The 24,344-nt window shown below is 37.1% G+C and overlaps 1 non-coding gene across 1 annotated transcript; it reads right to left on the reverse strand.

Annotated features, from left to right (window-relative positions):
* Positions 1–23,131: 23,131 nt before the first annotated feature.
* On the reverse strand, positions 23,132–23,238 carry LOC141681231 (small nucleolar RNA R71). The gene has a single exon (XR_012558671.1). It is a non-coding gene; the product is annotated as a small nucleolar RNA R71 (small nucleolar RNA).
* Positions 23,239–24,344: the final 1,106 nt, after the last annotated feature.

Below are 24,344 nucleotides of genomic sequence, written 5' to 3' on the forward strand. Positions count from 1 at the left end.
TTATTTGTCTTACCTGTATACTAGAGTTAAGGAGCGTGGATAAAAACGTTCCAATTTAAAGAGTCAGCTTAGGAGTCAAGCTGTGGTTTCGGGCCGTCAGGTAGAACGGAACCCGTCCTAATATGGAAATTAAATAATATAAAATGTGAATTATATGTGAAGTGAATGAATGAAGTATTTTGTCTTATGAGACGTGTTGATTGGCAAAGGTAATGAGAAGCGTATTCGAAATGCTGAGCGTCGGGCCGTCAGGCTGAACGTGACCCGGTACGCGTAAAAAGGGAATAAAGATTAAAGAGGGATAGATTCTATGATCAGACCTGAGTCGTTATGTGACTATATGCGTGTGATTGCTTGACTGTGTGCATGATTATATGTTATGTGTTAATTTCTGTGAATTTTAAAGGAATTATGTGATTTACATAAGGGTTTATTTAACCTTCGTGCATTTTTATAAAATCATCTGAGATGGATAAAAACATGGGATTTGTTCTGTTATCTTCGTAGAGGTCTTAGAGACTTTTTAAAAATGATAAGTGAATTTAATTGTGGGTCTTTGCATTTTTAAATTGATTTTATGTGGAAAAGGTATTTATTAAAGGGAGTTTGCGAAATTCATATAAAATCAACCGCTCGCTCAAATTCTTATTATGAGTAATGGATGAAAAGCTAATTTCGAGACCTACGCGTTAAAAATGTCATTTTCAATAATTCTCGACTTTCCGAGAGAGATATATTTTGTATTTGAATTTTATCGCATTTAAGTAAAAAGAAAAGGGATGAGTGAGTAAAAGGAAGTTGGTAAATTACTAGATTGCCCTTGTTTCTAAGTGCTATATATAACCCACTTTCTTTTCTTTTCTTTCTTTTGTGCACTCATTCTCTCTTTTCTCTCTTCTCTCTTTCTTTCTCTCGTCTCTCTCCCGAGCACTCTCTCTCTCTTTCACTCCCTCTCGGCCCTCTCATCTCTCATCTCTCTCTCACTTGCATGCAACCCCCAAATCTTACTCAAACTCAAAGATATTGCTACCTTTAGCCTTTATTTTCGGTATACTTCTTGATTCCTATTTGCATGTAAGTATTTGCAATGTTTTGTTGAAGTGATCACTATGGTTGTGCTTAAGAAAAACAATTTCTTGAAGCATAACTATAATAGTGATTTTAAGAGGTTGTGGAGGTCATAAACTCGAGAGGAGATCCGTCATGGACTCTCTCAAGTTCGACCACCACCGGCCATGATCCAAAGGAGAGCCGGTGGGTTTTCCATGATGTGATTGTTGGATTTTAATGTTGCATGTTATGATTTCTTGAAAACTTGAAAAAAAAGGGTTTTGCTTCTTTTGTTGAAAATTGAGTATGTGATTGGTAAAATGATTTCCTTGGTTGTAAAATGAATGTGTGCAAGTGATTGTTGCTTAGAAAATCAAATTGTATGATTTGCATGTGAGTTTTGCTTCGGCTTTATGCTAATAAAAAGGGAAATTGAATTTTGTGACTTGATCTTGGTATGAACTAAGCTTAATTAGTAGAAAATAGAGTTGCATGTTGATTTAAAAGAGGAGTTAGTGATGCATGTCAATGTTTGGTTCTTGGATTGTGAGTTTTTGAATTTTTGCCGAGTAGAAAATGGTTTTAGAAGAGATTGATTTGTGATTAAGTGAATGCATGCATGTTGATTGAATAATTTGATTAAGGTTTGAGTCATTAGGTGATGTTTGGCTTTGTGCTTCAAAAATCTTGATGAAAATGAGTTAAATGACTAAGTGAAGGCTTAAAACAAGTTAAAAATGTGATATAGGACTTTGCATGTCAAGATTGATCTTTGTATGTGTGTTTTCTTGATAAACCCGAATGGGTTGAATCTTTAAAGTGGTTTGTTGTGAGTAGACTTGATTAAAGTAATGATGGATGGTTAATAGACTAATAAGGAATGAATTATTGTTGCATGCTAAGTTTAGGTTCGAATTTTTGAGTTAATAAGAAAGGAAATTGAATTTGGTGAGATAATCTTGGTAAACACTAAGTTTGTATGATTTAAAAAAAAAGCAATTGCATGATAGTTTTAAAGGAGATCAATGAGTGCATGCTAGCAATTAGTCTTTTTGTTGAAAATTATGTTCTTGCCGAATGAAAACAAGATAAAAAGGGGATAACTTGGTGATTAAGTGTATGCATGTTGATTTGATGGATTGATTAAGTTGAAATCACTAAGTAGTGCATGGTTTGGTGACTTAATAAATGGAATGATTTAATAGGGGATTAAAACAAGAAAGAAATGTGGTATATAACCTTGCATGTCAAAATCTATTTTTGCATGTTTGATTCTTGATTGAGATAAGTGTTAAGGCCGAATAGGCCATAAGAAATAAAGGTCAAAATTTGATTTTGGTAATTGAAAGAATGATTGAGTGTTATATGTGAAAATCTTTGATTTTGCTTGATTGGATTGATGTTTTGATTCGAATTAAGGAATAAAAGAAAGGGGAATTAAGTCGATTGATATAAGTGATAGTATGCACGTAAATGTTTGGTTGTAAATGTGTCTAGTACTCGTAAAAGAGTAGTGTTAGTGTAATTTGAGAAATAGCCTAGGTCAAGCGAGTACGCTTTGATTGCTAGGTATATAAGGATATGAAAACTATGAGAAAGAATTGTGCTATGTGCTATGTGCTGTGTGCTTATTTGTATAAGCTATACTCGTATAGTTCGAGTCAAGAATATAATCGAGTTATCGTATAGAGTGATCGTTCCGGGAACGAGAGTTGGGAATCTAATTAAGATTTCTGGTTTTATTGTAGATTCGGAGCGTGAGGGCATTCGGGCTAGGAAAGGGAAAAGTATACTAGGTGGTAGTAGTTCAACCCTCAGGAAAGCAATTTCAGGCAAGTAACTCTGATTACTTGTATAAATGATTGTAAAGGAAATGTTGTTCATACCATGTAGAGTATTGAACTGTTAAAGTATGAAACCCTTGCTTTATGAAACCCTGATATTAATTTGAAGTACCCTTTGTTCTTGATAACCTGTTATTGATAATCCTATTGATTTCACCCGTTGATAATCTGCCTTTCTGTTCAAGTTTCCCATAATGCCATGGTCATATTGAACCTTTAAAATATCTTGGATAACTCTGTTAATGATACCCCGTTTCTCTTGATCGCCCTAATGATCCCTAAGTTATTACTGATCCTTTAAATTTAGTACCTTGTTATCCTTGATACAAAATTCTTGAGAATTGTTCCTTGCGTATCTTTGATTCACTCCCTGAACTTTGTTTCTTTAAAATCTGAATTAAGAATGAGTTTCGACTTGAAAAAGTCCTAATGATTTCAAAGGCTTGGTAATGATAAAATGAATTTTAGAAAACCTATTTGTTTTTTTTCCAACTCAAGGTTTTCCGAATGAATTCCTGATGGATTGGATTGAGACGTAAGAGGCTAGTGGGACTAGTCCAGTCATGGTAAGAGGCTAGTGGGACTAGTCCAATTTAAGGCTGAAATTATGCCGAATGGTACCTTAAAGACCGGAATGGAGGTCGATACGGGCTGATCACCCGTATATAATGAAATGGAAAGATAAGTGATCCAATCAAGGGTTCTAAATGATTATTTAAAAGGGAACTGAAACTTTTGTTCAGTAAATTGATTTTTGGAAATGAAAATGGTTTATACTGTTTTGAAAAGAGTTGATTATGTTATTGTGGAGCTTAAAGCTCAGAACCCTGATTCCTGAAATTGTTGATCATGTGAATGATTCTATATCTTGAAATACTGTTGCTTTCCTCTACCGAAAGATCTATTTTGATCCTATAATGATTTGTGTTGAATGTCGGCTTTCATCCTGTTTCGAGCCTTGTTTCTTGAAAGCCCAACTATTCTTCGGATACCTTTCCTTATCTCAAAGAAAACAAAAATGAATATACGGAAATCTGCCACCTAGATTAGCTAAAATAGAATGCCCTAGTTTGTTCAAAGCATATTGAGAATTGTTATTGTAGAACTGCTATTTAGTTACTTGCTGAGTTTTATACTCATTGTTTTGTCTTAATCTAACCATGACAGTTAAGCAAGAAGATGGCCAGGCTTAGGCGCACTGCTCGTAAGAGCGTACCTGGTGGTCCCTACCGTGTTGAGGGCTTCCAGTTGCCAGAGCAGGTAGTACAGGTTATGAGTGAGCTCGCGCCTAGTAAGAGGTGTTTAAAGATACAATGGGTTATCTGTCAGTTTCCAGCCGGAATCGATATTGTTTATTTAATAATATTTTGGGTTTGTAAGTTATATTCGTTGATTGGTAGTTGTAATCTTGTCTCATACTTTATCCTGTTGATCCTGTTAGTAGTTAATCGGGGTTTATGCATATTTAATTAGTAGATTAGAGGTGTGTGAGTCCTCATTTCCTAACCCCGAGATTGAGGTCGTCACAGAGGTTCTCTTGGATCTGCTTGAAATCTTGCACAAAGACAGGTAGCATACATGATATCAGGTCTACTAGCAGTTAGATAGAGTCGAGAGCCAATCATACCTCTGTAATCAGTAATATCTACTGATTTACCAGTATCCTTATCCAGTTTTGTTGCAGTGGCCATGGGAGTGGATGCACTTGAACAATCTTGCATTCCAAATTTCTTCAGCAAGTTTCTGGTGTACTTAGTTTGACAAATAAAAGTGCCTTCTTCATTTTACTTGACTTGAAGGCCCAGAAAATAGCTAAGTTCCCCCATCATACTCATCTGATACCTTGACTGCATCAGTTTGGCAAACTTCTTACAAAGTATGTCATTTGTAGACTCAAAAATGATATCATCAACATAAATCTGGACCAGAAGTAAGTCCTTTCCATGGTTGAGGTAGAACAGTATTTTGTCTATAGTTCCTCTGTTAAATCCACTTTCCAGATGAAACTGAGCTAAGGTCTCATACCATGCTCTAGGAGCTTGCTTAAGTCCATAAAGTGCTTTATGAAACCTGTAGACATAATCTGGATGTTTGGAATCTACAAAGCCTGGAGGTTGTTCAACATATATTTCCTCCTCCAATTCTCCATTGAGAAAAGCACTTTTCACATCCATTTGAAAGACAGTAAACTTTTTGTGAACAACATAAGCCAAAAATATTCTTATGGCTTCTAACCTAGCAACTGGTGCAAATGTTTCATCATAATCAATTCCCTCTTGTTGAGAATATCCTTTTGCAACCAGCCTTGCCTTATTCCTTGTAATTATGCCATCACTATCAATTTTTTTTCTGAACACCCACTTTGTACCAACAACAGATCTATTCTTTGGTCTTAGCACTAGGGTCCATACTTTGTTTCTTTCAAATTCATTTAACTCTTCCTGCATTGCTTGCACCCAATCAGCATCTTGAAGAGCTTCTTCCACTTTCTTTTGCTCAGTCTGAGAGAGAAAAGAATTGTAAAGACATTCGTTTGAAGTACCTGTTCTAGTTCTGACACCTGCATCAGGATTTCCAATTATTAAATCAGGTGTATGTGATTTAGTCCACTTCCTTGCAGATGGAAGGTTTTCTCTAGAACTGGATGCTCCCCCATGATCAATGTTGTCTTCATTTTCATTTTCTGATGCTCCCCCTGGAACTATGCTCTCTGAGTTGGATTCTTCAGAATTTAGATTTTCAGAACTTGGCTTATCAGAACTTGACGAATCAGAACTTGAAGAGCCAAATGTATGTTCTGATGCTTCTTGAGATGTGGTATGTTCTTGAGTATGCTCCCCCTGCATAGGTGCATCTTCCTTTGGCGTAGTCACCACAGATTCAATAACATCAGAGTTTAATCCATCAGAGTTTACAGTATCAGGACTTAGACTGTCAGGATTTTCAGTATCAGAACTTGAGTCTTCATTTTCAAATCTCAGCTGATCATGATCAATAAAATCTCCAAGACCAGTAATATTCTTGTCATCAAAAGAGACATTGATAGATTCTATGACCACTCTTGTTCTCAAATTATAGACTCTGAAGGCTTTTGTGGAAAGTGGATATCCAACAAAGATTCCTTCATCAGCTTTTAGATCAAATTTAGATAGCTGTTCAGGATGAGTCTTAAGAACAAAACACTTGCATCCAAATACATGAAAGTACTTCAGATTTGGCTTCTTTTTCTTCACCATCTCATATGGTGTTTTTCCTTGCTTGTTAATGACTGTTGCATTTTGAGTAAAACAAGTAGTCTGCACAGCTTCAGCCCAGAAATAGGTTGGAAGCTTTGCTTCTTCAAGCATTGTACATGCAGCTTCAATGAGAGTTCTATTCTTCCTTTCAACAACTCCATTTTGCTGTGGAGTTCCAGGAGCAGAAAATTCCTGCTTAATTTCATGGTTTTTGCAGAACTCTTCCATTATCAAATTCTTGAACTCAGTGCCATTATCACTCCTTATGGTTTTCACAGAATCTTTGACCAATTTATCCAGATGTTTGACATGATCAATCAAGATAGATGCAGTTTCACTTTTTGTGACAAAGAAATACACCCATGTGTATCTGGTGAACTCATCCACTATGACCAACGCATATTTCTTTTTTACAATAGACATGACATTCACTGGACCAAATAGATCAACATGTAGTAGATGATAAGGCTCAAGAATTGATGATTCAGTCTTGCTCTTGAATGCAGATTTTCTTTGTTTGGCCTTCTGACAAGAATCACAAAGGCCATCAGGAGCAAATACTGACTTTGGCAGTCCTCTCACAAGATCTTTCTTGACTAGTTCATTTATATTGTTGAAATTTAAATGAGAGAGTTTCTTGTGCCAATTCCAGCTTTCTTCAATTGATGCTCTACTCATCAGACAGATTGCAGAACCATGACTTGTTGAAAGCTTAGCTTCATAAATGTTACCACACCTGTATCCTTTCAGAACAACTTTGCCTTTGGATTTACTCATAACTTCACAGTGTTCTTCAAAGAAATCAACATGATAACCTCTGTCACAGATTTGACTTATACTCAGCAGACTGTGTTTAAGTCCCATGACCAGAGCTACATCTTTAATGATGACATTCCCAAGATTGATATTGCCATATCCCAATGTTTTTCCAATGTTGCCATCTCCATAAGAAACATTTGGGTCAGCTTTCTCCACAAAGTCTGATAGCAGGGCTTTATTTCCAGTCATATGTCCTGAACATCCACTGTCCAAAACTAGAATATTTTTCCTGTTGCCCTGCAATCACAAAGACCACTAATGATTAGTTTTAAGGACCCATCCTTGCTTGAATCCTTTGGCCTTATTAAGTTTGTTAACATTTGCAGTGGATTTAGCATCAGAGTTTATGTTAACATTTTTCTTATCAGAACTTACACTATCAGACTTTGAATCAGAATTTACACTAGAAGGAATAATGGAAACTTTCTTCAAAGAAGGTTTTATTTGATAATAATCATAGTACAAACTATGATATTCCTTACAAGTATAAATGGAATGCCATAAACTACCACAATGAAAACAAGGATTTTGTGGTTTATATCTAACAGACTGACTCTTAACTCCTGATTTTGAAGGAAAGGAGTTTATGTTCTTATTCTTCCTGCAAAAAGAAGCCAGATGGTTAGAACTTCCACAGTTATGACATGTTTTCCTAGGAGCATCAGGAACAGTTTTATAATCATTGCTTTTATTCACACCTTCCTTTCCATTCCTATTTTTCCTAGGTGCTTTTACCTTGTTTGCATTCTTCACATCTTTCAGCTTATGCTTAAGCTGCTTCTTTGTCATTAAGCCTATGTTTATTTCAGCTGTCTTTTCCTGTTTTAGTTTGTCAGAAGTTAATTCCTCTTTAACTTCTGATTTCTCATTATCAGACTTTACAGTTACAAACTTAACAGGTTTTAACTTTGGCTTTTGCTTAACAACAGGCTTAATTTCTACAGTTCCTTTATCATTCTTATCCTCTCCATAACCAAAGCCCTCTTTCCAATTTTCACTACTTAGCAAATTTTGAGTTTTTCTGCCAGAGTTAGTCCAAGTCCTGATAATCTCTCTTTACTTTTCTAACTCAGTTTTTAGAGATTCATTCATTTTTAGCACTTCATCCCTAACATAAAAAGCATCATCTCTATCCTTCTGAGTTTGATGGAACATAACTAACTCTTTTTCTAAGAAATCATTTCTTTTCTTAAAAGCAAGATTTCAGAAGTTAATCTTTCACATGTTAAAGTTTGATCTCTATAACTAACAAATATGGTTTTAAGATATCTTCTCAACTCATTAATATCATCAGTATGAAAAGCATAAGTAGTCTGAGGTACCTTTGTTTCAGCAGCTTCAGAACTGCTCTCAGCACTTTCTTTATCAGCATTTGCCATCAAAGCATAGTTCTCCTCACTTTCAGAGTCTGAGGCGTCTGTCCGGCTTTTCTTCTTTGTGACAAGAGCCTTGCCTTTATCACCCTTCACTTTCTTGCAATCAGGAGATATGTGGCCTTTCTCACCACAGTTATAGCATTTGACATTGGTATAATCTCCTCTATCAGACTTTCCTCCTCTGCCCTCAGATCTTCTGAAATTCTTCTTATAAGAACTTGTGCCTTTCCTGGAAAACTTCTTTCCCTTCCTGAACTTCCTGTATGCAATCTTTGTGATCCCTTTTACCATAAGAGCACACAGCTTCATCATCTCCTCATCAGCATCAGTCTCAGGCAAACTTTCAGAATCTGAGTCATCATCACTTTCAGAACTTGAAGACTCAGTATCAGACTTTGTGAAAAGAGCTTTACCCTTGTCTTTCCTTGAGGTAGCTGCCTTGGGGGATTCTGCTTCAGCCTTAAGAGCAACTGTCCTTGACTTTCCTCCTTTCCTCTTGCTTCTTTGTTCCATCTCAAGTTCATGAGTCTTGAGCATTCCATAAATTTCAAGTTGTTTTATCAAGATTGTAGTTGTCTCTTATTGTTGTTGCCTTCAAATCCCAGCATTCAGGAAGAGCTAACTAGAATTTAAGGTTTGAATCTTCAAGATCATACTCCTTATCAACCAATGACAAATCATTCAAGAGTTTGACAAATCTATCATATAAATCAGTCAATGACTCATTAGTCTCTGAGTCAAAGTGTTCATACTCTTGAGTGAGTATTGTCTTCCTGTTCTTCTTAATTGTATCAGTTCCCTGACACCTTGTTTCCAGAGCATCCCATATCTCCTTAGCAGTCTTGCAGTTAATTACCCTGTTTGACATTACATTATCAATGGCACTATGCAGTAAGTGTCGTACCTTAGCATCCTTAGCAATTGATGCGATATCTTCAGCAGTATAATCACTTTTCTCCTTTGGTACGATCTTTGCTGCTTCACCTGCAACTGCAACATCGAGCTTGGTTGGTTTGTGAGGTCCTTCCTTGATTCTATCAAGATATTCTGGATCTGTAGCTTCCAGAAACATGGTCATCCTCACCTTCCATATGGCATATTCAGATGGTCTCAGTATGGGAACTCTGATGGTTTCATACCAACTTTGAATTTGTGTCTTTGGTGGTTCTTCAGTTTTGGTAGGCTTAGTTGGAGTTTCTGTGTCAGACATGATTGTGTTTGGATCTTTAACTCTATGTGCGTTAACAGATAGGCTCTGATACCACTTGTTAGGTCACACACACTGTAGAGGGGGTGAATATAGTGTAAAAATACAATCAAATCGAACTTTTAATAGTTCAAGTAACAGAAAACAAACTTTATTGAAACAATAAACTCTGTTACAGTATGGAACTATTACCTCTCAGTGATGAATAATTATCACGAGAGCTGCTAGGGTTATAAGGAATAATCTTCTCGAATATGATAACATTTTTAGTGTAAACCCTATGTCTGTGTTTATATATTACACAGTTACATGATAATCGTTAATTGATATGGAATATAATTCTGCTTCCTAAAATATATCAATCAGATATCTTTTCTTCCAAGTATTCTATTCTTCATAGAACTCCTTCTTCATGCATATCTCTTCTTATGTTTATCTCGATCTTCTTTCCTTTAATCAGCTACTATCCTTATCTGAACATCCTTCAGCACTTAAGTTCTGATATCCATCTTCTGATGATTATCTCCTGATAATATAAGTACTGATATCCTTAAGTCCTGACTTCCAGTAAGTACTGACTTATCCTGTTTAAGTAAGATCTGAAAACTAAACATAAATCATATTAGCCATGACATTATCAAATATATCTAACATAAAATATTCATATTAGCTAAAACAAAATGTTAGGAATCGGGTCTAATTCATGATGATAAGAAAAACACATAGCATAATTATTTTAACTCATTTTGTAGCCTTCAACGGCTAACCATCTTAATGGATACCTGTTAAAAGGGTAGCACATCAAGTGATGAGGTTTTTTTGTAACATTTCCTATAATATTTCCATAATAGGCAGTGTTAGATATAATTGATGATATGTGGACAGACACTATCAGAAGTTCTTAATCAGGTCTTATATTAGGATTTACTGGAGAGTGACGTTATCAGTACTTATATCAGTACTTGATGATCAGCAAATGATGTCATCAGGATTTGTCACCTCAGTAGATATTAAAGAAGAAAAAGGTAAGCAGGAATTCAAGGCGGTGAAGGACTTTATCTCAGAAGCAATCATACATTATGACGGCCTCAACCCCGGGTTAGGAGTTGACGTCACTAAACACAACATACCACAATATAAACTACAAGATTATTATTAATATTATACTAACACGACCCCAAACCAAGATCCGATCCAGGTTCAAGTATGATTCATGTTACTCATTATAACAAACCATTTATTCAAAAAGTCTACCACACTAAACTTATTCAGCAACTCATCAGACCGCATATGGTCTGACATTAACTACCTCTGAGGAGCCAGGTTCAGAAGGGGCTGAGACACGGTTCTGCCAAGGTCTGAGTGGTCTTCTAGGCATCTGTGATATATATATATAACAGGTTGTAAGGGTGAGCATATAATTGCTTTGCAGTACCAGCATATGAATATCAAGATAAAAACAGTAAAGTAAACAATTATAGGAACAGAACTATAAATCAACAAGAAATCTGTAATTTGTAAATCATTTCGAACAACAGTGAATAATCATCTATAAAAGAAACTCGATAACACTGACTAGCATGCTCTTTATGAAACAACGTAGTTGTGTGCTGTGTCAATACCAAAGTCAAATTTTAGCATGCTATTCACATTTGTTATTCTACTGTATCAATCACTTATTCCCTTACAGGAACCGCAAAGCCAAATCAGATACGTAACGGATATGTGAAGACAACTAATCAGGCTATCAACACCATACGGCTCCAACTGCAATCCCATAAACCTGTTCCAGAACTTAGACACTAGCTAGGTCTCTGACCTTCTAGACTAATCGGTTATGTTATGAGCGCAACTGAATTAGCCTCTTACGCAACCTCACTAGGCCACTCTGGCCCCTATGTATCCCATATCTGATCATTTTATCCAGTTTTCAAAACACTTGTACCTATCCCATTTTAAAATCATTCATTTAACAGCACACGTAAAATCTGGTTCACAAATAGTTTCATTCAGGATAGGTACCTTTCGAAGTTACTTTTCCTCAAAACAGATTCAAAAATAGTTATTTACAACTACAGGGGATACGTAACTTAAAACGTTTTTGTTCCTGTACGAGAATAAAACAACAACTATTCATATATATTGAACCGTAAAAGTATAGTCCAGGGTACTTGCCTTACAACGCTTTACGAAAACCCTAGGTAGCTTTTACGCTGACTTCGGCTCTTGCGAAACTCGACTGGGATCTATAATAACAGAATACCCTTATTAGTTAAACTGACATGCTTGATATCCTCAATCATACACAACCCTGTCCGATAACCCAACTTGTATAACAATATACACATAATCACGTAATCAATATTCATATAAGGGCAAAACATTTTATATCGTAAAGTACATTTCTTGTATTAAAAAATAATTTTTAGAAAAATTTTGACAGCGTCCCCTCTATTTATAAGCCTGCCCGTCGAAAGATAATCGACGTCCAATTCCCAACAAAACACAATCAATAACTCGCATTTCGATACAGCTCGTAACACAAACATTTATCCAGTTTCAAAAATAATTTATACGAATCATTTTATTAGTCTTATATATTTAAGACTCAGATAAAAATCATCACCGTCCACCGTCCGCTCGTAAAAAATCATCGCGGACGGCGGCAAAATTTATTAGTGCCCGAAAAATATTCGTGTGTCCGAATAAATTCTACCGATTAATAAAAATTTTCCCGCACAAATTATTAATATCACGAATATCTAATCAAATATTTCCTGAATAAAAAGGACTTAAATCAGGATTATAATAACCAAACAAACTACAGGTATTCGGCCCAAACAACAAGGCCCAAACAGCAAGGCCCAAAAAAAATTCAGCCCAACGCAACCAAGCCCAAAACAATGAACAAAGCCGCACAAACACACTGCACAGCCACCACACACGTGCCACCGTACGCAAAACACACACATACACATTGTTACACGCACACACAAATAGTCACCGAAACATATATATATATATATATATATATATATATATATACATGTTGGAACAAAGCTGAGCAAGAAGCCAAGATACCGGAACGTCGCTGGAAAAAGGGGCGGCAATAGCACCTCAGAAAACTGGGGAAAAGAGGAATAAAGAATAGAGTGAAGAGAGAAGAGAGACTGTGAGTGAAGAAGAGAGGAAGAGAGATGAAGATGAGAGATAATCGAGAGAGAGACAATTGAGAGATGGTGGAATGAAGCCGGGGAGAAACAAGGGGTTGGGGGTGTTTTGTTTTTTTTTGTTTTTTTTCTTTCCTTTACTCCAATTGCAACACGTAGTACTAATTTATTGAAATGCTAACACGTGGAATTTGGGATAAATATGAAGGTTTGATAGCCTGTTTTGCCCGGAAATTTGAAATTAAACGAACTGAGTCGCTACTAAAACAAATTCAGAAAATTACCAAAATGGTCTTAAAATGTTATAAATATCTTAAAGTTAATTAAAACGTAAATATACAAATTTTAAAACCAGAATCACAATTTATACCCGATTTTAACAAATAAACAAATCAACGCGCGGGTAAAATAAATCCGAAAAATTTCCAAAATAATTTTTAAAATTCTCAGAATATTATAAACTTCATAAAATATGAGTTTCGTAATTTTTGAAGAATTCTGGAATTAAACACTGATTTTGCAAATAATTGCAATCAGAAAATCATTTAAAGATAAATAATTAATGAAATATTGATTTCTCAATTTTATAAAATCCTAAAAATAATAATTGAAAATATAAAATCATAAAAAACAATTTTAGAGACAATCCAAATATTTATGTAAATAAAACTGTAATAAAATCACTTTTAAAAGCGAAACAAAAAAATACAACTCAATAATTAATTACACAATTCAATCCTATACAACAATAAATCACACATAAGTAATAAGAACCAACACACAACTGTCAAAACCAATACACATATTTTATTTAATTAATTATTCAATAATTACACTTTTAAAATAATACAAAATATAAGAGTTGTTATATCCTTCCCCCTTAAAAGATTGTGTCCTCAGAATCTGACTTAACTGAACAAATGAAGATATTTATCAAGCATGTCTGACTTTACTTCCTAAGGAAACTCTTTTACTCAAGGATTTCTCCAAAGTACTTTCACTTTGGGGATTGACTTAATCCTAAGGACTCGCTCTTTACAATCTAAAATTTGGATTGGTTGTTCCATATAGGACAAATCTGGCTAAAGCTCAATTGGTTCGTACTCTATAACTTGATTCAAATCAAGCATATATGGCTTCAACATAGATATGTGAAACACATTATGGATATGCTACAATTGCGGCTGCAAAGCTATCCCATAAGCGACTTCCCCTATTTTCTTTAAAACCTCAAATGGTCCTATAAATCTGGGGCTAAGCTTACCTTTCTGCCCTAATCGCACTAATCCTTTCCAAGGTGATACTTTTAGTAATACCAATGACCCTAATTCAAAATTCATATATTTTCGATGCAAATCTGCATTCTTTCTCTATCTATCCTGGGCTGCTTCCAATGTTTTTCGAATCAATGTCACTGCATCTTAGTCTGCTGAACCAGTTCAGGACCTAACACTTTCTTCTCTCCTACCTTATCCCAATACAGTGGTGATCTACACTTGCGTCCATACAAAGCTTTGTAAGACGGCATCCCAGTGCTAGCATGATAGTTGTTGTTGTACGAGAACTCAACCAAAGGTAAGTGTTCATCCCAATTTCCCTTAAAATCCAAAGCACAAATGCTTAACATATATTCAATGGTCTGGATGGTTCTCTCACTTTGATCATCCGTCTGAGGATGATAGGCGGTACTCATATTCATCTTGGTTCCTAGACATTCTTGGAACTTGGTCCAAAACCTTGAATTGAATCTCGGGTCTCGATGTGATACAATGGACGCATGAACTCCATGCTTGGTCACTACTTCATCCAAATAGAACTTAAATAGATTTTCCAGAGAATATCTTTCATTGATTGGGAGGAAATGTGTTGACTTTTTCAATCTATCAATGATTACCCAAATAGCATCGTGATTAGCTCTCGTCTTTGGCAATCCCACCACAAAATCTATTGTAATCTCTTCCCACTTCCACTGGGGAATCTCCAAAGGTTGTAACAATCCACTTGGCCGTTGATGTTCTGCTTTTACCGTCTGGCACACGTGACATTTGCTAACCCAATTAATAATATCCTTCTTCATTCCTGGCCACCGAAAGTTTTTCTTCAAATCTTGGTACATCTTAGTGCTACCAGGGTGGATAGAAAACCCAGAGTTGTGCGCTTCATGTAAAACTTCATTCTTCATTTTAGTCACATTGGGAATCCAAATTCTAAAAAAGAATCTAAGCATACGTTGGCTATCCTTTTGGGTACATAGTTCTTCTCCTGTCAGATTATCCAATTCTTGCTCCATAACTCCCTCTTGACATCTTTTAATCTTATCCATCAGTGCTGGTTGGAAGGTAATCTCGTACAGTTGCTCCTTACCTTCTCTTGGAACTCGAAGTATAATTTCCATCCTTTCTAAGTCTCGTGCTAATTCTTTTGCAATCTAAACCATATTCAATTTCTCTTTTCTGCTCAAGGCATCAGCCACGATATTGGCCTTACCTGGGTGATAGTTAATGGAACAGTCATAATCCTTGATTAACTCTTCCATCTTCTCTATCTCATGTGCAAATCCTTCTGAGTGAATATATACTTTAAGCTCTTGTGATCCATGTAAATATCACACTTTTCTCCATACAGGTAATGTCTCCATAATTTCAATGCAAATACTATAGCTGCCAACTCAAGAACGTGGACTGGATACTTCTGTTCGTGAGGTTTCAATTATTTGGAGGCATAGGCGATGACTTTATCGTGTTGCATCAGTACACAAACTAAACCCTTTAAAGAAACGTCGCTATAAATCACAAAGTTTCCCATCTCATCTGGCAATGCTTATACTGGAGCTGACACTAGTCTCTTCTTCAGTTCCTGGACGCTTTCTTCACACTTCTCCGTCTAAATGAATTTCTCATTCTTCCTGGTTAGCTTGGTTAACAGAGATGCGATCTTAGAGAAATCCTTTACAAATCTTCGATAATTTCCTGCTAGCCCAAAAAACTTCTCACTTTCGTCGGAGTCTTCAGTTTCTCCCAATTTGATACGGCTTCAATCTTTATAGGATCTACCTTGATACCTTCCTTGCTTACCACATGTCCAAGAAACTGTACCTCCAAAAATCGCACTTGGAAAACTTTGCATACAGTTGTTTTTCTCTTAACCTTTAAAGGGAAATCCTTAGGTGCGTTGCGTGATCTTCTGGAGTCTTTGAATAGATGAGGATGTCATCAAATACAATAACTAAGTTATCCAAGTACTCCTTATATACCCGGTTCATTAAATCCATAAAAGCCACCGGTGCATTGGTCAATCCAAACGACATCACTAAGAACTCATAATGGCCATACCTTATTCTAAATACAGTTTTGGGTATATCTTCAGGCTTGATCTTCAGTTGATGGTAGCCAGATCTTAAGTCAGTCTTTGAAAAATAGCATGCTCCTTTAAGGTGATCAAATAAATCGTCAATCCTCGGCAAAAGATATTTGTTCTTTATCGTCAACTTGTTCAGCTCCCTATAATCAATGCATAACCGCATGCTTCCGTCCTTCTTCTTTACAAATAACACTGGAGCACCCCACGGAGAAACACTTGGTCGGATGACTCCGTTATCCAACAGTTCCTAGAGTTTCTTGGCCAACTCCTTCATTTCCATTGGAGCCAGTCGATGTGGAGCTTTAGAAACCGGTTCGCCTCCTGGTATCAAATCAATGGAGAACTCTATTTCTCGATCGGGTGGTAATCCTGGCAATTCTTCTGGAAAGACATCGTGATATTCTCTTAGTATGGGAATCTCATCCAAAGTAGGGGTCTCTATCTTAGTGTCCATCACATGAGCCAAATATGTTTCATACCCTTGCCACAACAATTTCTTTGCTTGCAGTATGGAAAGAAACTTTTTTACCTGATTTTGTCCTTGATAGCTTATCCTTACATTATCTGTTGTATACATAACAACTCTCTTTTTCTTGCAGTCATTATTTGCCTTATAAAGTGAGACAACCAATCCATGCCTAAAATAATATCGAAATCTCCTAACTCAAAAGGTATTAGGTTAGCAGGGAAAGAATGTCCTGAAATTTCTATGGAGCACTTAGGACAAGATTGACTTACAGGCACTTTACCCTTATTAGGCACCTCTATGGTCAAGGGTTCATCTAAGTCTTCCAACATTAATTGCATTTTATTCACATAGTTCATGGATATTAAAGATTTGGACGCTACCGAATCAAATAAAATGTTAACAAGTACGGAATTAAGAGAAAGCATACCTGCAACTACATCGGAATCCTAAGCCGAAGATTTTTTAGTCATCTTAAAGGTTCTAGCTCTGGCGGTACTTATTGCTGGTCCTTGGACACACTTCTTCCTACACTGCCCTGGGTAACTAATCTGCAATTCCTAGCAATATGCCCCACTTTTCCGTAGCTGAAATAGATTACTCCTTGGTTCTCGGATTTGCACTCAGTGGAATAATGACCATTCTGGACACACTTGAAACAGTTGACATTCTCTTTGCACTGACCACTGTGCTTCTTTCGGCATGTCTTACAGTCGATCACTGGCTTGTTGAACTTTGTCGGAGTAGAATTAATTGAGGTAGTACTGGGCCTAGCTTGCGGGAAATTCTGTCTCCTGAACTTCCTATCTTTATTCTTTCCAAATCAGCGCTGAAACTTCTGGCTTACTCCTTCTTGTTCTGACCTTGCAGGTCCACCTTCAAACTTTCTTTTCTTCTCACCTTTCTCCTTAGCATCTAACCTCTGGTCACTTTCCATTACTAAGGCAGCCTGAACTACCGAAGTATACGTCTTGAGTTGTAAGGCTACAACTCCACTCCTAATCTCTGGCTTCAATCCTTGTTGAAACTGCTTCGCTCTTTGAGCTTCCAAACTCACATACTGTGGTGCTATACAAGCCAACTCTATGAACTTGGCTTCGTACTCTGTATCACTTCTGTCTCCTTGATTCAACTCTAAAAACTCCATCTCCATTTGATTCTGGAGATAATCCCGAAAATATTTTTCCAAGAACAATTCTGTGAATCGGGTCCAGGGAATAGGAACTTCTTCTTCTAACGCTCGCGTAGACTCCCACCAATAGTTTGAATCATTTTTCAGAAAATAACTGGCATAATATGTCTTTAAATCTTCACTCACCTTGGTGAGTGCAAAAGCCTTCTCCATTTCCTTCAACCAGATCCTGGCTGCAACAGGATCTACTTCACCTTTAAATTTTGGGGGTTTCACAGCTTGGAAAGACTTAAAACTAATAGCTTAGGTCGTCCCCCTCATCTGGTGTTGTTGTTGTTGTATGAGCTGCTACTGTTGTTGTTGTATGAGCTGCTGCTGCTGTTGTTGTTGTTGCTGAAATTGTTGCTGCTGCTACTGGAATTGTTGTTGCTGTTGGGCCAGATAAGTAGACTGTTGACACAATAAATCTATCAATTCACTCATGGAGGGATCCCCAGCAGATCCGTTGTTGGGTTGAGAATTCTTCTTAAGTGCATTCTCCTGAAATATAACAATTATATATAAGAAAATGGATTGCTCCAACAGTTTATACATATGTATCAGGAGAGTGTCACCACTAAGACAATATCCTCATCCTCAGTTAACTGGATCCATCCTGAGTGAATGATTATATTCTAGAAATGCCAGCAACAAAAGCAATAATAATAGTAACAAAATTAATAATAACGCACAAGTATATTTAAAAACTGAACAACATAATAGAGCAGCTACTATATAACAACCAACAAAAATCCAACTGATACGACTAATATCCAACTAAAAACCATCCAAGTACACAAAAAAATTGGCTGTCATTATAGCCTCCGCCTACTACAAACTACAGCATAATGTACATATATAAAGAAAACGACTACATAACTCCTGAAAACCAAATCTGAGTTCTGTCTATCACTGCTACCCCTCTTTTCTAACCACTGCCACTACCGCTGCCACAAATAGAGCCTAACTCGAACACCAGCCAGTTAACCAGGTCTTGATACTGAATGGCCTTGAACTCGAAGCTGATAAAAGGGTCAATAGACCTAACTCTCTCAACACAAATCTTAGTCAAAGATCTCACTCGGGCCTGAATATCAGGTGAAGGCACAGGGATGCCCTGAAAGGGTCTAACTGGCGCTCGATCAAGGTGCGCGACCAGCTCCGGGCTCTGCTCTCCAATGAAAGACCTGTTCACCGCCCGGTGAACATGATAGGGAATCGGGGAGGAAGCACCTATAGGAGCATATGGAGGGACTAGAGGTCTAGAGGAAGAAGAGCTAGGACCACAGCCTGGTGGAAAGTCCCTAATAGCAGATACTAACCTATGTACCCAACGAGGACGAGAACTAGGTCCTGACATGTCCCTGGATACAAACAGGAGCACTGGCGGGGGAGGCAAAGGAGTCTTCTAAGCTACTACGTCTAGGGTCCTCTCTCAGTTGGAACTGTCTGAGCCTGATCTGTTCTCCCGGGATGGAGAACTAAAGATCAATATGGGCCACTTCCAATAATATAAATATACAGGAAAGACATAACAAGGTTAAGGCAGTTCTATCAAAACATCAATAGGTGTCAGGGTAACGCCGTCGGAATACTTGACTTACTCTAAGGTTTGCAACTCTATATGAGTTGCTGACTCATACCTTAAGACACAGTTTCTATACCTTTTTGACTCAATCCCTAACCTGAATCAGGCACTTGAACCTGTAGCTCTGATACCAACTGTGACGGCCTCAACCCCGAGGTCAGGAGTTGACATTACTAAACACAACAAACCATAATATAAACTACAAGATTATTATTAATATTATACTAACACGACCCCAAACCAAGATCCGATCCAGGTTCAAGTATGATTCAATTTACTCTTTATTACAAACCATTTATTCAAAAAGTCTGACACACTAAACTTATTCAGCAACTCATCAGACCGCACATGGTCTGATACTAACTACCTCTAAGGAGCTAGGTCCAGAAGGGGCTGAGATACAGTTCTTCCAAGGTTTAAGTGGTCTTCTAGGCATCTGCGATATATATATAACAGGTTGCAAGGGTGAGCATATAATCGCTCAGTAAGACCAACATATGAATATCAAGATAAAAAACAATAAAGTAAACAGTTATAGGAATAAAACTATAAATCAACAAGAAATTTATAATCTGTAAATCATTTCGAACAACAGTAAATTATCATCGATCAAAGAAACTGGATAACACCGACTAGTATGCTTTTAATAAAATAACGTAGTTGTGTGTTGTCTCAATACCAGAGTCAAATTTTAGCATGCTATTCACATTTGTTATTCAACTGTATCAATCACTTATTCCCTTACCGGAATCGCAAAGCCAACTCAAATATGTAACAGATATGTGAAGACAATTGATCAGGCTATCAACACCATACGACTCCAACTGCTATCCCATAAACCTGTTCTGGAACTCAGACACTAGCTAGGTCTCTGACCTGCTGGACTAATCGGTTATGTAATGAGCGCAACCGAATTAGCCTCTTACGCAACCTCACTAGGCCACTCTGGCCCCTATGTATCCTGTATCTAATCGTTTTATCCATTTTTCAAAACACTTGTACCTATCCCATTTTAAAATCACTCATTTAACAACATACATAAAATCTGGTTGGCAAATCGTTTCATTGGAGATAGGTTCCTTTTGAAGTAACTTTTCCCCAAAAACAGATTTAAAAATAGTTATTTATAACTACAGGGGATATGTAACTTAAAACGCTTCTGTTCATGTACGAGAATAAAACAACAACTATTCATATGTACTGAACCATAAAAGTATGGTTAGGGGTACTTGCCTTGCAACATTTTACAAAAACCCTAGAGAGCTTTTACGCTGACTTCGGCTCTTGCGAAACTCGATTGGGATCTACAATAATAGAATACCCTACTTAGTTATACCGACATGCTTGATATCCTCCATCCTACACAACCCAATCCGATAACCCGACTCGTAAAACAATATACATATAATCATATAATCAGTATTCATATAAGGGTAAAATATTTTATATCGTAAAGTACGTTTCTCGTATTTAAAAATAATTTTTAGAAAAATTTTGACAGCGACTCCTCCATTTATAAGCCTGCCCATCGAAACATAATCGACGTCCAATTCCCAAAAAATGACAATCCATAACTCACATTTCGATACGACTCGTAACACAAACATTTATCCAGTTTTAAAAATAATTTATACGAATTGTTTTATTAGTCTTATATATTTAGGACTCAGATAAAAATCATCATCGTCCACCGTCCGCTCGTAGAAATTCATTGTGGACTGTTAAGTGACATTTATGACACTTATTTATGCTCTAATAAGCTTTGAGTTGGTGTATTTGTACTCAAGTAATTTGTGTTTTAACGTGTTTTTAAGTGTTTTTGCATTTCAGGCTTTACTTTGTGAATCAGGTAAATTAACATTGTTTTGATGCTAATATGGTGTTTATGATATGCTGGAATAAAAGCTTGAAAGACTGGCTCGAAGCTGCAGGGAATAAAGATGAAGAAAAAAAGAATTTTTGGCAGAAGGCAGGCGCGCCCGCGCTGGTGTTGCGCACGACCGCGCCGGGAGAACAGAAAGTCAGCGAGCCCGCAATGGTGAAGTGCGCGGCCGCGCTGGGTCGGGATATTAAAATCCTGATTCAACTACAATTCGATTTGATGGACTCCTGGGATGCATGGCCTGCTATATAAACATAACTTAGGTCATTTTTTAAGAGATATTGAGAGATATCAGGACAATCAAGCAAGGAGAAGACGGCAAGAGACCTTTTGGGCACAATTCAACAAAGGCGAATACGATCTAGTTTATTCTTGAGAATCTTGGTTTTAAGTTGTAATTTGGATGCTTGTTTCTTGTTTTGCAGAACCTTTACTCTTGTTTGTACTTTGGCTTATTTATTCGTATAAAGACCACGTTTGTTATATCATGTTTTCCTTGGAACCCACGGTGGCGATGAGTTCGATTATGAGCTAATCGTTATCGTGGGGTTCTAGCGGATTTATTTATGGATTTTTTAGTTAAATTGTTTCGATGACTTAGTGAGTGGTGATTGTATGATATCCTAGTTATGGTTGTGCATATTCGTCTTGTGAGCGTCACGAACTTATAAGATAGTGAGTTAATTCTTACGGAAGCGAACGTGAATTTAAGGATTTAGAACTTGCCATGCTAGCATAGGTTCATGTATTGTTATGCATGATTCATAGGTAATTTTAACCATCTTACTTGCCCTATGTAATCAAGATAGATAACTTGTTCTTAAACCGTTATGTAGTCAAATTCTATAAACATATAGGGTCTTAATATAATTGGTGCCTATTCAGCTTTTATCTCCTTTGTGGATGTCTGGTAGAATGTACTCGTGCAATGAAAGTTGGCGTTTATGAGTTTCGTGTTATCTGATTAGTTTCATCACCATTGCATGCTAAAGTTAAGAACAATAAGGCTATTGAATGAAGCACTTAATGAATTTAGAATCCCATATTTGTGATATATATTAAATCAGTCTATCTTATTCTCGTAGTTATAATAATTAGTTTAATTCTTAGTTATAAACAACCTCACTTTGTTATCATCTTACCATTGAATAATAACCATACATTGTTTCTTAAGTGCATGAGTTGATTAGTTAACCAATACAGTCTCTGTGGGATCGAATCTGATTTATATCTTATACTTCTTACGAACGCGTATACTTGCGTGTAATATTAGTGCGTGTTTAGAGACTAACAAGTCTTTGGCGCCGTGGCCGGGGACTGCAGTGTTAATTATTAGTTTATGTGCTTTCCATCAGTGGTCGTTAAAGTTTATTGACTCGGACATTGTTACTTATTTGTTTCTTTTTTTTATTTCAGGTGATCTAGCGAGGGTGTATGCTTACGCGTTCGCGTATTCATAAGAGAACAGTGGATAAAGCTGAGGAAGAACTTGTGGTAGTTCGTAGGGAAGTTTTTGAGGAAGAAAAGAAGGTAGAAGAAGAAGATAAAGTTGAAGAGCCAATTTTAGTAGCTATGGGTGATCAAGTAGAAAATCTGAAGGCTTTGATGGACTATTCTAAGCCTAAGATTAATGACATTCAGTCTAGCATCATTAGACCATCCATCAGGGCTAACACTTTTGAGATCAAGTCAAGCACGATCCAGATGATATAGATCTCAGTTCAGTTTGGGGGTTCTCCTACCGAAGACCCCAACATGCACATCAGGGATTTCATCGAGATCTGCGACACTTTTAAGTTCAATGATGTGATTGAAGATGCTATCAAGCTACAACTCTTCTCATTCTCTCTGAGGGACAAGGTTAAAGGCAGGTTATATTCTCTACCAGTAGGGTCTATCACCACTTGGGAAGATCTCGCTCAAAAGTTTCTCACTAAATTTTTCCCCATGGTGAAAACTGTAGCAATCATAAATGCTCTTACCCAGTTCGCTCATCAAACTGGAGAATCTCTGTATGAGGCTTGGGATCAATATAAGGAGATGTTAAGGAAGTGTCCACACCATGGCATGCCTGATTGGATGATTATCAACTGTTTCTATAATGGATTGGGTGTTAATTCTAGACCCATGCTTGATGCAACATCAGGAGAAGCCTTGTGGGCTAAGAGCTATGATGAAGCTTATAAACTTATTGAACTGATGGCTGCTAATGAGTACCAGAATCCTTCCCAGAGACTGACTCAGGGAAAAGTAACAGGAATTTTGGAGTTGGACGCAGCAACTGCTATAGGTGCCCAACTTAAGGCTTTGACAATGAAGATGGACACTTTGGCTAATTATGGAGTTATTCAAATCACTAGTGTCTATGAGCTTTGTGCTGGTGCCCATGAGACTTATCAGTGCGCAATTTTCTAGTGAATTAGCTCAGTTCGTGAGCAACTTCCAGCGATCACAACAACCTGTGCCAGCCACCTATCATCCTAACAACCGCAATCATCCTAATTTCAGTTGGAGCAACGCCCAGAATGCGGTTCAACAGACTTATCAGCAGTATCCAGGTAAGCAGAACAACCCCCTGGTTTTCAGCAACCACAGTATGCACCAAAACAACAACTCCAGCTGCAACAAGCTAATAAAAAAATCTGAATTAGAGGAGTTGAAGCTCATGTGCAAGAGTCAAGTTATTTCTATCAAGACCTTGGAAAATAGGATTGGGAAAATTGTCAATGCCTTGCTAAATCGTCAACCTGGTACATTTCCTAGTGACACTGGAGTGCCAGGAAATAGGGAAGCTAAGGAGTAGGTAAAGGCAATCACTTTGAGGTCTGGGAAGGTTGCGAATCCCGTACAAACTCAAGAGTTGACTGAAGAAGCTGGGGCTGAGAAAGAAGCAAATCAGCAGGATGAAGAAGTGGAACCAAGGAAGACTACTGTTGAGTACACTCTGCCTGAGGGTAATACAGGGGAGAAACAGATCTATCCTCCACCGCCTTTTCTTAAGAGGCTGCAGAAGAAAAAGCTGGACAAGCAATTCGAGAAGTTTCTGGAGGTGTTCAAGAAACTTCATATCAACATACCTTTCGCTGAGGCTCTCCAGCAGATGCCTAGTTATGCAAAGTTTATGAAAGGTATTCTCTCTCGGAAAGTGAAGCTAGATGATTTAGAGACTGTCGCT

This window comes from Apium graveolens, chromosome 8, assembly GCF_009905375.1.
Source record: "Apium graveolens cultivar Ventura chromosome 8, ASM990537v1, whole genome shotgun sequence".
NCBI classification, from domain to species: Eukaryota; Viridiplantae; Streptophyta; class Magnoliopsida; order Apiales; family Apiaceae; genus Apium; species Apium graveolens.